This window comes from Stenella coeruleoalba (genome assembly GCF_951394435.1).
Source record: "Stenella coeruleoalba genome assembly, chromosome: 11".
NCBI classification, from domain to species: Eukaryota; Metazoa; Chordata; class Mammalia; order Artiodactyla; family Delphinidae; genus Stenella; species Stenella coeruleoalba.
Window position 1 is genome coordinate 28,562,287 of NC_137157.1, and position 15,403 is coordinate 28,577,689.

Consider the following 15,403-nt stretch of genomic DNA (forward strand, 5'->3'; position numbering starts at 1 on the left):
GAAGCAGCCGCATAGCACAGGGAGATCAGCTTGGTGCTTTGTGACCGCCTGGAGGGGTGGGATAGGGAGGGTGGGAGGGAGGGAGACGCAAGCGGGAAGAGATATGGGAATATATGTATATATATAACTGATTCATTTTGTTGTGAAGCTGAAACTAACATACCATTGTAAAGCAATTATACTCCAATAAAGATGTTAAAAAAAATGTATTTTTCCTTATGATGAGAACTCTTAGGATTTACTCTCTTAATAACTTTCATAAATAACATACAGCAGTATTAATTATATTAATCATGTTGTGCACTATATTCCTAGTGCTTATTTATCTTATAATTGGAAGTTTGTGCCTTTTGACACATTTCAACCAGTCCCTCTTCCCTTTATCCACTGCCTCTGGTAACCACAAATCTGATCTTTTTTTCTACGAGTTTATTTGTTTTTGAAGTATAATTGACCTACAACACTATGTTAGTTCCTGGAGCACACCATAATGATTCGATATTTCTCTATATTATAAAATGATCACCATCATAAGTCTAGTTTCCATCTGCCACCATACAAAGGTATTACGTTACTACTGACTATATTTCCCATGCTGTACATATCATACCCCTGACTCATTTATTTTGTAACTGGAAGTTTGTACGTCTTAAGTTCCCTCATTTATTTCACACATCTCCTGACTCTCCTCCCCTCTGACAACCACCTGTTTGTTCTCTGTATCTATGACTCCATTTGTGTTTTGTTTGTTCATTTATTGTTTCTTAGATTACACATGAGTGAAATCATACAGTATTTGTCTTTGTCTGACTTATTTCACTCAGCATAATATCCTCTAGGTCCACCTATGTTGTCACAAATGGCAAGATTTAATTTTTTTTTTTTTTGCGGTACGCGGGCCTCTCACTCTTGTGGCCTCTCCCATTGCGGAGCACAGGCTCTGGACGCACAGGCTCAGCGGCCATGGCTCACGGGCCTAGCCGCTCCGTGGCATGTGGGATTCTCCCCGACTGGGGCATGAACCCGTGTCCCCTGCATCGACAGGCAGACTCTCAACCACTGCGCCACCAGGGAAGCCCTCATTCTTTTTTTATGGCTGAGTAATATTCTGTTATATATATACCACATGTTCTTTATCCATTATCTATTGATGGACACTTAGGTTGCTTCTATATCTTGTGCTATTGTAAATACTGCAGTGTGCATATATCTTTTCAAATTAGTGTTTTTGTTTTCTTTGGAATTGCTGAATTGTATGGTAGCTCTATTTTTAATATTTTTGAGGAAACTCCATACTGTTTTCCAAAGTGGCTGCAGCAATTTACATTTTGATTAACAGTGCATGAGGATTCCCTTTTCTCCACATCCTTTCCAACACTTGTGATGTGTTGTCTTTTGCTTAATAGCCATTCTGACAGGTGTGAAGTGATATTTCATTGTGGTTTTAATTAGCTTTTCCCTGATGATTAATAATGTTGAGCATCTTTTCATGTGTCTGTTGGCTATCTGTATGTCTTCTTTGGAAAAAGGTCTATTCAAGATCTCTGCCCATTTTTAATCATGGGGTGTGTGTGTGTGTGTGTGTGCGTGTGTGTGTTTTGATGTTGAGATGTATGAGTTCTTCGTATATTTTGGATATTAACCTCTTATGAGATATATCATTTGCAAATATCTTCTCCCATTCACTAGGAGGCCTTTTCATTTTATTGATAGTCTCCTTCATTGTGCAAAAGCTTTTTAGTTTGATGTAATCCCTTTGTTTATTTTGCTTTTGTTTCCATTGCCTGAGGAGACATATCTGAAAAAAAAAAAGTATTGCTAAGACAAAGAGTGTACTGCCTATGTTTTCTTCTAGGAGTTTTATGGTTTCGGGTCTTACATAAGTCTTTAATTCATTTTGAGTTTATTTTTATACATGGTGTGAGAAAGTAGTCCAGTGTGATTCTTTTGCATGGAACTGTTCAGTTTTCCTAGCACCATTTGCTGAAGAGGCTGTCTTTCTTCATTGTTTATTCTTGCCTCCTTTGTTGTAGATTTATTAATCATGTAAGTGTGGGCTTACTTCTGGATTCTCTATTCTGTTCCATTGATATATGTGTCTGTTTTCGTGCCATTACCATACTGTTTTGATCACAGCAACTTTGTAGTATAGCTTGAAATCAGGGAACATGATACTTCAGCTTTGTTCTTCCTTCTCAAGATTATTTGGTTATTCAGGGGGTTTTGTGTTTCCATACAAAGTTTAGATTTATTTGTTCTAGTTCTGTGAAAAATGCCATTAGTATTTTGACAGTTATTGCACTGAATCTGTAGACCGCCTTGGGTGGTATGGTCATTTTTTTTTTAACAATATTTATTATTACAATCCATGAGCATGGTATGTCTTTTTGTTTGTTTGTGTGGCCTTCAATTTCTTTCACTGGTGTCTTATAGTTTTCCTAGTACAGGTCTTTTACCTCTGTAGTTAGATTTATTCTTAGGTATTTTATTCTTTTTGATGCAATTGTAAATGAATTGTTTTCTACACTTAAGGAAGAGCAAGGGAGGGAAGTGTTCTCCTAACTTGTAATATGATTGTTGATCCACTGCTTTAGTGATAGTGTACAACCCCACTCTATAATTTTATATATCATCCTTTCTGGTGAGCCATACATTCAGCCAAGAGTGAACTCAGATTTTATTTTTCAGTAGCCCTTATTTTATATGTAATTACGTCTAGAAGTTAAATACCTGACAATAACTTTATTATGTGCTTACTATGTACAAATTTTATCTTTTTCTAACCTTGGAAGAAGATATATATTTTTTAATTTTAAATTTAATTTTATTTATGTTTTTATACAGCAGGTTCTTATTAGTTATCCATTTTATACATATTAGTGTATATATGTCAATCCCAATCTCCCAATTCATCACACCACCACCCCTGCCCCCACCACTTTCCCCCCTTGGTGTCCATACGTTTGTTCTCTACATCTGTGTCTCTATTTCTGTCCTGCAAACTGGTTCATCTGTACCATTTTTCTAGGTTTCACATATATATGTTAATATATGATATTTGTTTTCTCTTTCTGACTTACTTCACTCTGTATGACAGTCTCTAGATCCATCCACATCTCTACAAATGACCCAATTTCATTCCTTTTTATGGCTGAGTAATATCCCATTATATATATACCACATCTTGGAAGAAGATACTTTTATCCTTATTTTAGAGATAAGAAAACACAGGGTCTGAGATAATGAGATGGCTCCTCTCAGAAACCAAAGTCACATTTTTTTTTTACTAAGCCACACCCACAATTTGAGCTCAATGCATTATGTTAGACACCTCTAATCTCTAATTTTGTTACAAGTTTACTTATGGGATGGACTACACAAAGTTGTTACTACAGACTTCATACAGTAGTAATGGACACAAAAAGAGGCCACACAGACAAATAACTGATGGAAGCTCAATACTTAAGCCATAATAGAATTTCAAGGCCCTAAAATAGTCTTTATAATACAACCATTTATCAGTCTTTTTTAGCTACAGCCACTATCATTTTCCACACATATAGTTTTTTTCATTGACTGAATTCTTCCTATGAGTTGGAGACTATACCATGTATTCCAAATATATAATTGCATTTTATCTAAATGACATTATTTTATAGATGAGAAAACAGGCCCAGGAAGGTTAAGCAGGCTTGCATCCTTAAGTTTCATGACGAATGGTGAGTCTTAGCTCCATATTTGGAGCTCTAGAAACTTCTATGTAAGGAACTGTTTAAGGTACTCAGTGCAGAGGTAAGAAATAGTCCATCAGAACATGGTAAATCTAGGGGTGGGTAAGGAGTAATTATCTTGGACTATGCACAGGAAGTCAGGAGAAAACACAAATCATGCCTCTAGAAAGAAGGTTCAGGAACCAACTACATTGCATATTAGTACAAATCTGCCATTTTTGCCCATCAAGGCCCCAGCAAAGGACCTAGACTCTCTAGGTGACATGACATATCTTTATAAATCTATCCTTGCTGGAGGGTGGGGGGCAAAAACCCTCTCAGGGTCTGAAACGACTCTTAGTGTCCCTGGTCATCATAAGCAGCTGGCAAACTGAGATGAAAAAAGAGACTAAAAAATCAAACAGCACTGTTTGTAGCTCTAAGTACAATAAGCTATTGATAACAGAGATCCTGAGTCATCAAGAATATATTGAAGGAAACAGAGATGTGTGCAGTATATGACAGAAAGCTTTTCATTTCAAATTGTTAAACTGAAAGTCTAGGCACTTGATCTGGCAAGTTTTATGAGCCCTACTGGAGCATGCACTTTATGTGGAATTCTCATTTCCTGACAGCCCTGGATAGATCAGGCCGAGCTGTGATAATGCTCATCTCTGTGCATTATAATGAAGCTGCCATGGTAACTCTAGAAGTCACTTTTTAAATGTGCAATTTTAAAAGTTCATTTCTCAGAAAAAAAGATTAGCACAGCTGTAACACTCATAATAATCTAATGAGACTTGAAAGGAACATTTGGGCAAAAAAAACCATATAGACTGCTCAGATTTCACAATTGCACTGTCCTTCTGAGAATGACATGGTCCACTCATGACTCCCCTAATCAGTGAAACAAGGGGGGCATTAGATCAGAAACTTAATTAAATTTTGGTGCGTATAACCCAACAGTAGAACTCATTAAACTCCTACTTAGCTCAGTATGCTTGCTAAGTAAGTCAGAGTGCTTGAATGAAAAATTTTATGTACTTGTCATTTTCATAATTTAAGGAGCTAGGTATAATAAATGTTCCTAGCATTAGTTATTTAGGAAAGGTTGATTGTACCTTTTATGACTGGTCACAGAAATCATACTGGGAAGGAAACAAATGTGACACATCTGAATTGAATCCATTTCCAAAGTAAAACCCTCTATACTCAGCCCCACCCACCTCCAGCTTTTTGAGAAGGAAAAGGCATAAATCAACGCCCAAGGTCTCTGTACCTTGTTATGGAAAACACTTATCTTCTTTTCTAAGGGAGATTGTAACTTTTTAAAAGTTCATTGTTGTTTGGAGCCTGAATCAGTGCCACTGATCTAGAGCTATGGCATGCTCAGGAAGCTCCCGTTATCTCTGGGACCTCATAAGCACCAGAAGCACACATTCCTCGAGGCATGATGTGATGATTTCTTCGAGTGGCATGTTTAATTGGAATGTCTTTTCCAGTGTTTTCCTTGAAGGCTTACAATTTAGGACCAGGGCCCTGGCTGCAAATTCAAATAAGTCAAATTTAATAAATATTTATTAGCAGAAGGCTTTTATGGCCATCTGCTAATAGAAGAACCTTAATCTATATGTAGCATTCAATATTGCTCAGAAAACTGTCCTACAAAGTTCAAGTAGTTATTAACCTCACAAATGCCTTTTTTTTTTTTTTTTTTTTTTTTGCAGTACGCAGGCCTCTCACTGTTGTGGCCTCTCCCGTTGCGGAGCACAGGCTCTGGACGCGCAGGCTCAGCGGCCATGGCTCACGGCCCCAGCCGCTCCGCGGCATGTGGGATCTTCCCGGACCGGGGCACGAACCCGTGTCCCCTGCATCGGCAGGCGGACTCTCAACCACTGCGCCACCAGGGAAGCCCCACAAATGCCTTTTAAAGGAACTAAGCTACATCGTCCAGGAGTCACAGAATTCCACTTCCCCACTTAGCCTGGCTTTTCAAAACACCCAACAGTGACTTGATCATTGATTTCACCAATTTCGTTAAAGAGAAGGACAACGAAACTGTTTGCTTGATACACCACCCCTGCTCACACACACACACACACACACACACACACACAGTTCCTACACCAGTCAAGTGAATTGATTGACATCGTGTGGAGAAAACAGTAAAAATATATTGAGTCATCTGTTTTGACTTCATGTCAAACCAGCCTTGCCATCAAAATATTATTTTGGCCCTCTCAATAATTTCTAAACATGCTGGTGGCAGTGGAATCAGGTAGAGGTGGACAAGTTTCCTTGAAACTGATTATATTACACGCAGTGGAAAAGAAGTAGAAAATCAAATTAGGCCAGTCAGCCTGCTTAGTAGACTTCCATAATATTTGGTTGTCAAAGGACCAAGAAATGTTAGCTCAGACTTCTGCCCTGAGAACAGTGACAGGGCTCATTCTACCTCACACATGTTTAACTTGAATCTTTTATAAGAATTGTGGCTAGTTTCTTGGGGCACTTCACGACTCTCACAACTTGAAAACTTAGTGGCTGGAAAGTTCTATTCAGCAGGTAGGAGCAAACACCGGTGAACTCAGAGTCCCTGCCAGTTCTGTGCCCCATTTAATCCATAAGATGACAATGGTTAGAGAAACTCCACTCTGATCATTTACATTAATAGCAGCTACCTTGTCCTGGATTGTGTTTTAAGCATTGGGCCACAGAATGAAAACGACAGAATTCCTACTTTCAGGAAGTTTGCTCCAAAGTGAACAAACCACTGCTAGAGTGGGAAGAATGGACCCTCTTTCTACTCAGCCATTCACATTCATCCATCCCCAGGTGCCTCACTTCCCCCTTCCATCTGAAGGTTTTCCAAAGTTTTCACATGTTCACCTTCAACCAAACCACTGCCTTCTTGATTCTATCAGGAGATCTAGCAACTTATTTTATCCAGTAAAAAAAGAGACATGCAAAATCATGGATTTCCTCGACTCCTGTCCCCTCTACCTCAAAATGTATACCTTGGACTAAGTGTCCCCAGTTCTTTTCCTGTGATGCTATCTTTATCCCTTGCAAGGCTATTACTCATTTTCTAAATATCCTCTCTCATGCTGCTGATCTTAGCTCCTTGTAATCCATGGACACGACTGGCTGTTTCATACCCCAGTGCCTCTCTGAACTCTTCCACTCAGCTTAGAGCATTCTTCCACAATTGCCCTGCAGGAACACTATCACTCAGCTCTTACAACTCATCTTCCACCTCTCCCTTTTACACTCTGTGTGCTCCGTTATCTTTTCTTTCTTATATTTTTGACCTCTCTTTCTCCACTGAATCTATATCCCCTTAGCCTTCAGAGGGGTGTAAGTCATCCTAAAGAAAAACTGAGAAAAATCAATGCTTTTCTTAAATGTTACTCATCAAATTACTATAATCTTCTCTTCCCTCCATATCCCACAAGAAGGACATTCATTAGCTCTACTTTCTTTAAAAAGATTTGACTTGGATCTTTTAAATTATAAAATGGATGTAGAAAATGTGGAAAACATGCTTAAGAGTTATAAGAAGAGAAATAAACACCCCTTGTAATCCCACCAGGTAGAGAAAAATGCTAAGATGATGGAAGGCAGGATACTGTTGGCATAAGTGAGCAGCCTCCAGAAACAGACTCAAGGTTTGAGTCCTGGTTCAGTCACACATCAGGCGTGTGTCTTTGGCCAAGTGACCTCACCTCTGTTCGTTTCCCCTTGTGCAAAGTGTATAAAAGCAGCCCTTCAGGGGATTTTTGTGAAAATTAAACAGGTTAATGTAAGCGCATGTAAACCCCTTATAATAACTGGCACTAGTAAATAGAGCAATAAATACGTTCGTACCTTTTTATAGTTGATATGTATATTTCTAGTCTTTTCTCTGCATGTATACTTAAATAGTTTTTTACTTGGGATCTTGCAATCCAAATTAACAACTTGATTTCTTACGTAACAGTATCGTGCATCTCCACTCCCTAAGTCTTTATTTACTCTTCATGTGATGGCAGCATGGCGTGGGCACCTGTGCAGCAATTCAGCCACTTGGTCAGAGATAAACTGTGATCTCTAACAACATGTGAAGAGATCATCCCTAATTCCCAATCTTGTTGAAGTTTTAATACTACTGACCTTCCCTTACTGAAACTCCTTTCTTAACTTCACTGACACTGTTCTCTCATCGTTGTTTTCCACGTGTCTTGGTCTCCTGTGAGACATTTGCCTTCTGCTGTTAAACTGCTAAACATTGTCAGTTCTTTTCCAGAGCACCAAATGCCTATTTCCTGCTTTGTGCTCTACTTCTTGCCTTGCATATATACATCATCTACTTTTCAAACTTAAGATTTTCAAAACTAACACTATTTTCTTAAAAAAAAATCTTTATTTCATTGTTCATCCAACTACAGTTAATTGCATTACCACCATGCATCCAACCATCTTAGTCACTGTAAAACTTTTGCTTTCCCCTTGAGGATAGCCTCACTCAAAGCACTTTATCTTGTGTGAAACTGAACTTTTATAAGTTCTCCACACCTCAGAACTCATCTTTCAAATCTGTTCTTACTCATATAGTTCCTATCTCAACCACTGGTACCAAACTCCACCTGGTTTCCCCAGCCAGAAATATTGGAGTTGTCCTCAACTTCTAACTTCACTTCTTCTTCTGCTTCCTCCAAACATGACTTCCTGTCACTGTGACCTCCTTCCCACCTACCTCTTTATTTCCTCTGTTCTCCTTTATCTGAGAGCCTCACACTCCTCTGCCTGTGTTATTGCAATTGCCTCTTGTGGTAGTTTGAATAGTGTTTCACAAAAATGCATGTCCCCCTGGAACCTCAGAATTTGCCTTTATTTGGAAATAGGGTCTTTACAAATGTACTTGAAGTAAGAATCAAGATGAAGTAATTCTGGATTCAGGTGTGAATGTCTTATAAGAGACAGAAAAAGATACACATAGACACATACAGGGAAGCGGACCATGTGAAGATGGAGGCAGAGATCAGAGTGATGCTGCCACAAGCCAAGGAATGCCAAGAGCCATCAAAAGCTGGAAGAGGCAAGGAAGATTCTCCCCTAGAGCTTTCAGCGGGAGCGTAGCCCTGTTGATACCTAAATTAAATTCCTTAAGCCACAAAATTTGGGGTAATTTGTTATGGCAGCTCTAAGAAACTAATACAACTCTCAACCAGTTTTCCCCACAAATCCACCCTCTGTGCTTCTGCCAGAAATACGAGACCACACTATTTCTCTGATTAATGTCTTTCAATACAATACAAACAAAGCTCTTACCAACCTGGCTTTTCTTCCTTTTCTTATTCTCTTCCTGCATTCTTTATACTTCTGACCCTCTGTGACTCCTGAGCACAAGTTTCATTCACACCTAAGTGCGTTTTTGAATTCTACCCCTTTGTTTGGAATTCCTTACCAGCCTTTCTTCTCATGCTATTAGCCATCTATCACAACCCAGCCTGGGTGTAATCTTCTCTGTTTGGTCCCTCTTAACTCTTCTCTCTCAAGTTCATGTTCATGTTTTACATTTTCTTCTATTATTATGTTTATCACACATTGTGATCGTTTGCTTATATCCTCTTTTTCATCTTTATAGTCCAATACATAGTAGGTACTCAACATATATTTGTTGAATGAAAGAATTCCTTCTCCCTTATAAATTACACATAACTAAATGTATATCAATTTTAATTCCAAAGGTCAGTTTTCAGTCTTTCCTCCCAGTTTGCTCCCCAATCTTGTTCTCTTGGTTCAAAAGTTCAACTATCGGGCTTCCCCGGTGGCGCAGTGGTTGAGAGTCCGCCTGCCGATGCAGGGGACACGGGTTCGTGCCCCGGTCTGGGAAGATCCCACATGCCGCGGAGCGGCTGGCCCCGTGAGCCATGGCCGCTGAGCCTGCGCGTCCGGAGCCCGTGCTCCACAACGGGAGAGGCCACAACAGTGAGAGGCCCGCGTACTGCAAAAAAAAAAAAAAAAAAGTTCAACTGTCTCTCTTAAACGGTTTTCCTGCCTCCATAGCCCTGTTCTCCACTTTGTTTCTTCTTCCACCGTTAATAGGGTCTTTCTGAAGCACATCTGGGATCATTCCCTCAGCTGGAAACTTCAACAGTTTTCCATTATCTTAAAGATAAAGCCCTAATTTTATACCATGACTTATAAAGTTGTTCCAATCTCTCTCCATCATGAATGCCATGCTCCAATTTCACTAGATTTCCTACAAATCCTTAAACCCTATCTCTATGTTTGTGTTTTCATATCTTTCTTCTTCAGCTTTCTCCTCCTGGTGGAGTCCTCTTCCTCCACAATGGGGCTCAAGTGTCTCCTCTTTGAGATTCTTCTCAGATCCTGGGGTGGGCATCAAGGAATCCATTACTCTTTCTTCCATCTTCTTGCAGAACTCTGTCAGAACCTCTTCATTAAAACTCAGCACAGTGTAGCATAGTTGTTTGAATACATTACATAGCTGTCTCTGTCTCCCTGAACTGTCCCACACAGATTATGGAAATTTCTAAACTTGGGACCTTCGTTGTAGTTCGATATCCAGTAAAGAGTAGGTGCTCAGTAAGTATTGTTTCAGAGTTGGCTAATTCTTCTTCCCTATTAAGGATTTTACTAATTTGTTTTCAACCATAACATATAAATATACAAACACATACAAGTGTACAATTGTGATGGTTAATTTTATATGACAACTTGGCTAGGCCACTGTACCCAGATAGATGTCTCTGCGAAGATATTTAAAGATGAGATTAACATTTAAATCAGCAGGCTTTGAATAAAGAAGATTATCCTTCATAACGAGGGTGGGCCACATCCAATCAGCAGAGGTCTTAATAGGAAAAAGATTCATGCTGCCTGAGGAAGAGAAAATTCTGCCAGAAGGTAACCTTTGGACACGAACTGTAACTCTTCCCTGGATCCCCAGTCTGCTGACCTACTCTGAAGATTTTGGACTTGGCAGTCTCCACAGTCTCATGAGCTGGTTCCTAAAATAAATCTCTCTCTATGTGCACATCCCACTGGTTCTGTTTCTCTGGAGAGCCCTGATGAATACAACAGTCAACACGTACTTCTTATCACATGAAACATTTCATTGGTTCTCTTTCCACACAAAAGTTTCTAAAACACAGTAACACACAAATATTTATAAATAAACCTCATGAGTTTAGATTTGGAAATCTTTGTTTGTGAAGGTGTGTTTGTGACCCAGTAGTCCCGAAGTCACTCTAAGTGTGAGTTTGAATCCTGGCTCTGGCAGCTGGGTGACCATGGTCAAGTTACTTGGTCTCTTGGTTTTCTGTGACTTTATTTTAGAATGAGGTCAAACTACCTACCTTATATGATTGCTGTTGTGAGGATTACATGATTTACAATGAAAACATGTAAAGTGCTTAACACAGTGCCTGGCACATAGTAAGTGCTCAATGAACATTAACTGTCATGTTAATAAAGCCTGCTCTGTCTGCCTAATTGCTTCAGTTTATTCACTTCCCCTTGTTACCACTGGAAAAAAAATAGGAATTATGTTTCTCTGCAGTTCCGACAGTTTAAAAATTAATGCACAATAATGTATTATTATAAAATTCAACTATTAAATTTTTTTAGATGGCTTATATTTCTTGATGTAATGATATTATATGTGTATTCCTAGGGTATTTTTTGTTTGCTTATTGTTTAAACAAACATATCTACTTTGATTCTAGGATATAGGACATGGGAAAAGTTCAAATATATAGGTAAAAATAAAAGGTATCTTCATTTACTAAAGCTATAATCAAGACAGAGGCATTAATTAATTACTTAAGAGAATAAAAATGTTGTTTTTGAGTTTGCTAACTATTCTTCCCTGCAGAAGAGTTGCTACCATTCTGTCTTGAGCTATAACATATGCAAATATATACGTAGTTAGAGCCAACTCTGGGTTTTCCTTGCTTATGAAAGAAAATAGTGGTTCAAAAAGATCTGAAAAGAAATTTTGTTTGGCCTGGAACTGGACCACATGATTTAGGGGGCATTAGTGGATGTATTTTGGAATATGTATGTATGTTTTAAGCCTTAATCTAAAACAAGACAAAAATCAATCTATTTCTTAGCACAGTCCTGCTTATTATTTAAGAATCTGTCTCAGAATTGTGTTAATAAGATAGGAGAGTCAATCAGGAAGAAAGGAAAGAGAGTGTGTGAGAGTGTGTGTGTGTGTGTGTGTGTGTGTTTCACACGTCATTTTCATAAGACATTGGTTTTTCCTCAGTACTTTCTGTTTTCCACTTATGGCACTGAATTCCTCTTGCCCTTTCTTGATAAAGCATCATGTCCCTAGGTATATACTAAATGTTGAAAGAAAACATTCTTTTTTTTCTTTTCCCCCTTTGAGTATGTGAAAGATTGATGATGAAGACAATTCCTATCTTCTCTCATGCAGTTCTCTCTTTAGATCATTACTAATAATTTGGCAATCAAATGCACTTGAAAGATGTAGATGAAATAATCTTCATTCTTTTTATCAGTGGCAAAAGAATTTCTGATTTACAAGCGGATCAAGAAACAGACACACATTTCACTGAAATATATTAATAAATATATAAAAGACCTACAAGCATAAATGATAAACTGAGCATAAAGCAATATAAAATAAAAATATAAATATAAAAGGGCCCATATTCCTGAAGTCACTTAAGTCATTTCTCATCTTCCAATCAGGCTTCATTAAATCAATACAGATTGATGAGTGTTTATCTCTTTCTTGTAAATTTCCAGGAAGAAAGATGCCTCATTTAAGGAGTAATTATTACCTATATATGTACATATATGCATATATATATATATATCTTATGCTATTTTTAAAAATTCAAATTAAGTTTTAACTTGTAACCTTGCATTAAGCATTTGCTTCTGTTTGAATTCTGATAGGACAACCTCACTATAGTCTTATGATATCAGAATTGTTATCTTGTTTGTAGAAAGAAAAAAATGAGGCACAGACTTTCCTTCATTCCACAGATAATTAATTTTTTAAAAAGGGTTTCGCTTTTTAAAAAAATTTTAATACTAGGGTTCTTTGTTCAGCCCAAGTCATTTTTTTAAAAAGTCTAAACCATTTCTCTCAAAAGTATTATGAATGGAGGGAAATCCTCAGTTGGCATAATTTTTCTCTCTCACACCTTACCTTTCCCACCCCAAATTTTCTTTCATGTTTAAATAAAAACTGCTTAGAATCACACTCCATTGGTATACTGTGGTAGATACAGATTAAACTAGCCCCTTATTGTCAGTATTTCTGTATGCAAAAATCAGTTTGGTTTGAAATCTTTGTGCTTGGGTGTTTATTAGACTTGCTGACTAACACAGATGCATCTGGTGAATTTCCTCAGCTTCGAAAGGACTTGAGAAACAAACCCAGAAACCCTTTGAAAGACAAGCCCACTAGATCCCAAGGCAGTTGTTTGATATCCATGGTCAGCTTAGTTTGGCTGATTTCCAGAGGCTGGAATGTGAAATGTTCCCTGATAGTTTCATCAAGCCCTTCTTATAAATGACCTGTGTCATATCTTTAATTAGACTCGTCATCCTTCATACCCCTTCCTTTTTTCCCCACCTGGACCCGACCCCAACTTTTCTCTCTTTTCTTCCAACCTAATGTTAACACCGTGGGAGCTGAAACAGCATAATATTATCAAACCCATTTTCCTTTGACTGATAAGCAGAACCTTACTTCTACGTCTTTTAATGCCTAATTTCCAATCAGGCCTTTCCTCTAATCTCTCCTATGCTTCAGTTTCTCCTTCAGTGCAAAAGGAGTTTTCCTTAATGCATTCAACAGATGCTCCTTCCCAATGCCATCTTTTCAGAGCGCTGAAAAGTGCCCTATTGTGGAGCCTAGCGGATATGCTTGAATATACAAACACAGCAATACTTCTTTTCTTTATTGACTTGCACTGAAATCTGTGCCTCTACTAAATAAAACACTTCGCTATCCCAGTATCAGGCCGCCCATGTGCGGAGACATTTGTGTCTCCTTTAAATGCATCAAAACTTCCCAGGTTTGCCTCCAACAATATTTTAACAGATAACACACTGCCAAAACCCGATCAAATGCTTTCCAAATCTTCTCGACAGCATTATTGATGACAGATGCTTAGCCTCCACATTTCACCAAACCGTGGGACAGTATTAGAAATAAGATTGCCTCTATATGATTATGTAGGAAGACAGCATATGTAATTCCTGCTCAACTCTTGACCCCTGCAAGAACATAAACATTTAGAAGAGTTCCAAAGTACTAGAATAACTATAATTGCACATGGTTTTATGTGAACTGTTTACTTACGGATCCCCTTAGCTGAAGGGGAATTATTTATTTGCTTTTCTTTTCATAGGAATCATGTGTCATTCTACTATATTTATAATGCCCATTTTCAGAGCTTACCAAAGAAAGGCAGCTAATTTTTCATGAGTGAAAAAGCTCTGAAAATAGATGTACTCAGGGCTTGAAAATGCAATTTCTCAGAAGTCTGTTGTTGTTTCCAGTTAGGAATTTTTAAACTAGAAATAAAATCATATATTGTTTTTTCTAATTACTGTTTGGTTCTCTGTGATGTTAATCCTTGATCTGTAAATATCAAAAAGGTCATTAATATTGCACAAGATGTGTTACTAATGTAGCTGCTTATGTAAAAATTTTAAAATTTGTAGGTAGTTATAATTTAAATAAGTCTTTTGGGCACCAAAATATGCTATCATAATAAATAGCTTATCTTGGATGTGTGGAATGGTGGTCATGTTCCCAGCTTCTTAAATACTCCCAACTATTAGCTTCCTAGATTATAAACTCCCTGAAGATGGGGATTATGTCTGTCCTGTTCACTTTTGTATACCCATTGAGAAGCATAGAATCTGCTGCCATAATTGCTACTCAATAAATATATGATGACTATCCAGATGACTAGATGGATAAACGGATGGATGGATGTATCTAGCTAAAGCATATTACAACTTTCGTCTTTTTTTTTTTTTTTTAAAGAATTACACAGTGAGAGTTAGTATACATTATGGGTAAAAGCCTGGCTTTAGCTCTGGTTATACTTAACAGCTTTATAAAGTGGAAGGTTCTTAAAATCTAGTGCAGTTTCCCCATCTTTAAAATGGAAGTAGTAATACTTTCTACAACATAAGACTATAGAGACAGTATTGTGATGGTGCTAAGCACATTGGTTCTGGGTATAGATTTTCTGTATTTGAATCTATGTCCTACATGTAATAGCTATGTGTCTTTGCTCAAGGTTTTTATGAGAATTTGGTAAGTTGATACTTACAAAGCTCCAGCACCTAGGGCTTAGTAAACACTTAAAATAAATGTTATTTTCATTGTATGATACTATTTTTTTCTTTCTTGAACCAAATAAGGGTTTTTTGTTTCTTTGTTTCTCACTGTGACTAGTTTAAAAGAAAAAAATTCAGTAATTGTAATTTAAGAGCTGTAAATATGAATTCATCAGTCAAGTTGCAAATGTGAAATAAAAGGGCTTTAGGGCTAGGAGTGGTGATGGAAAAATAACCCTTCAATGTAATAGGGCTTTACAGAAAAAGATTAACTTGTTTTTGCTATCCATCTATTCACCTACTTCAATCAATTATTTATTCAACAAATGTATTGAGCCTTGGCT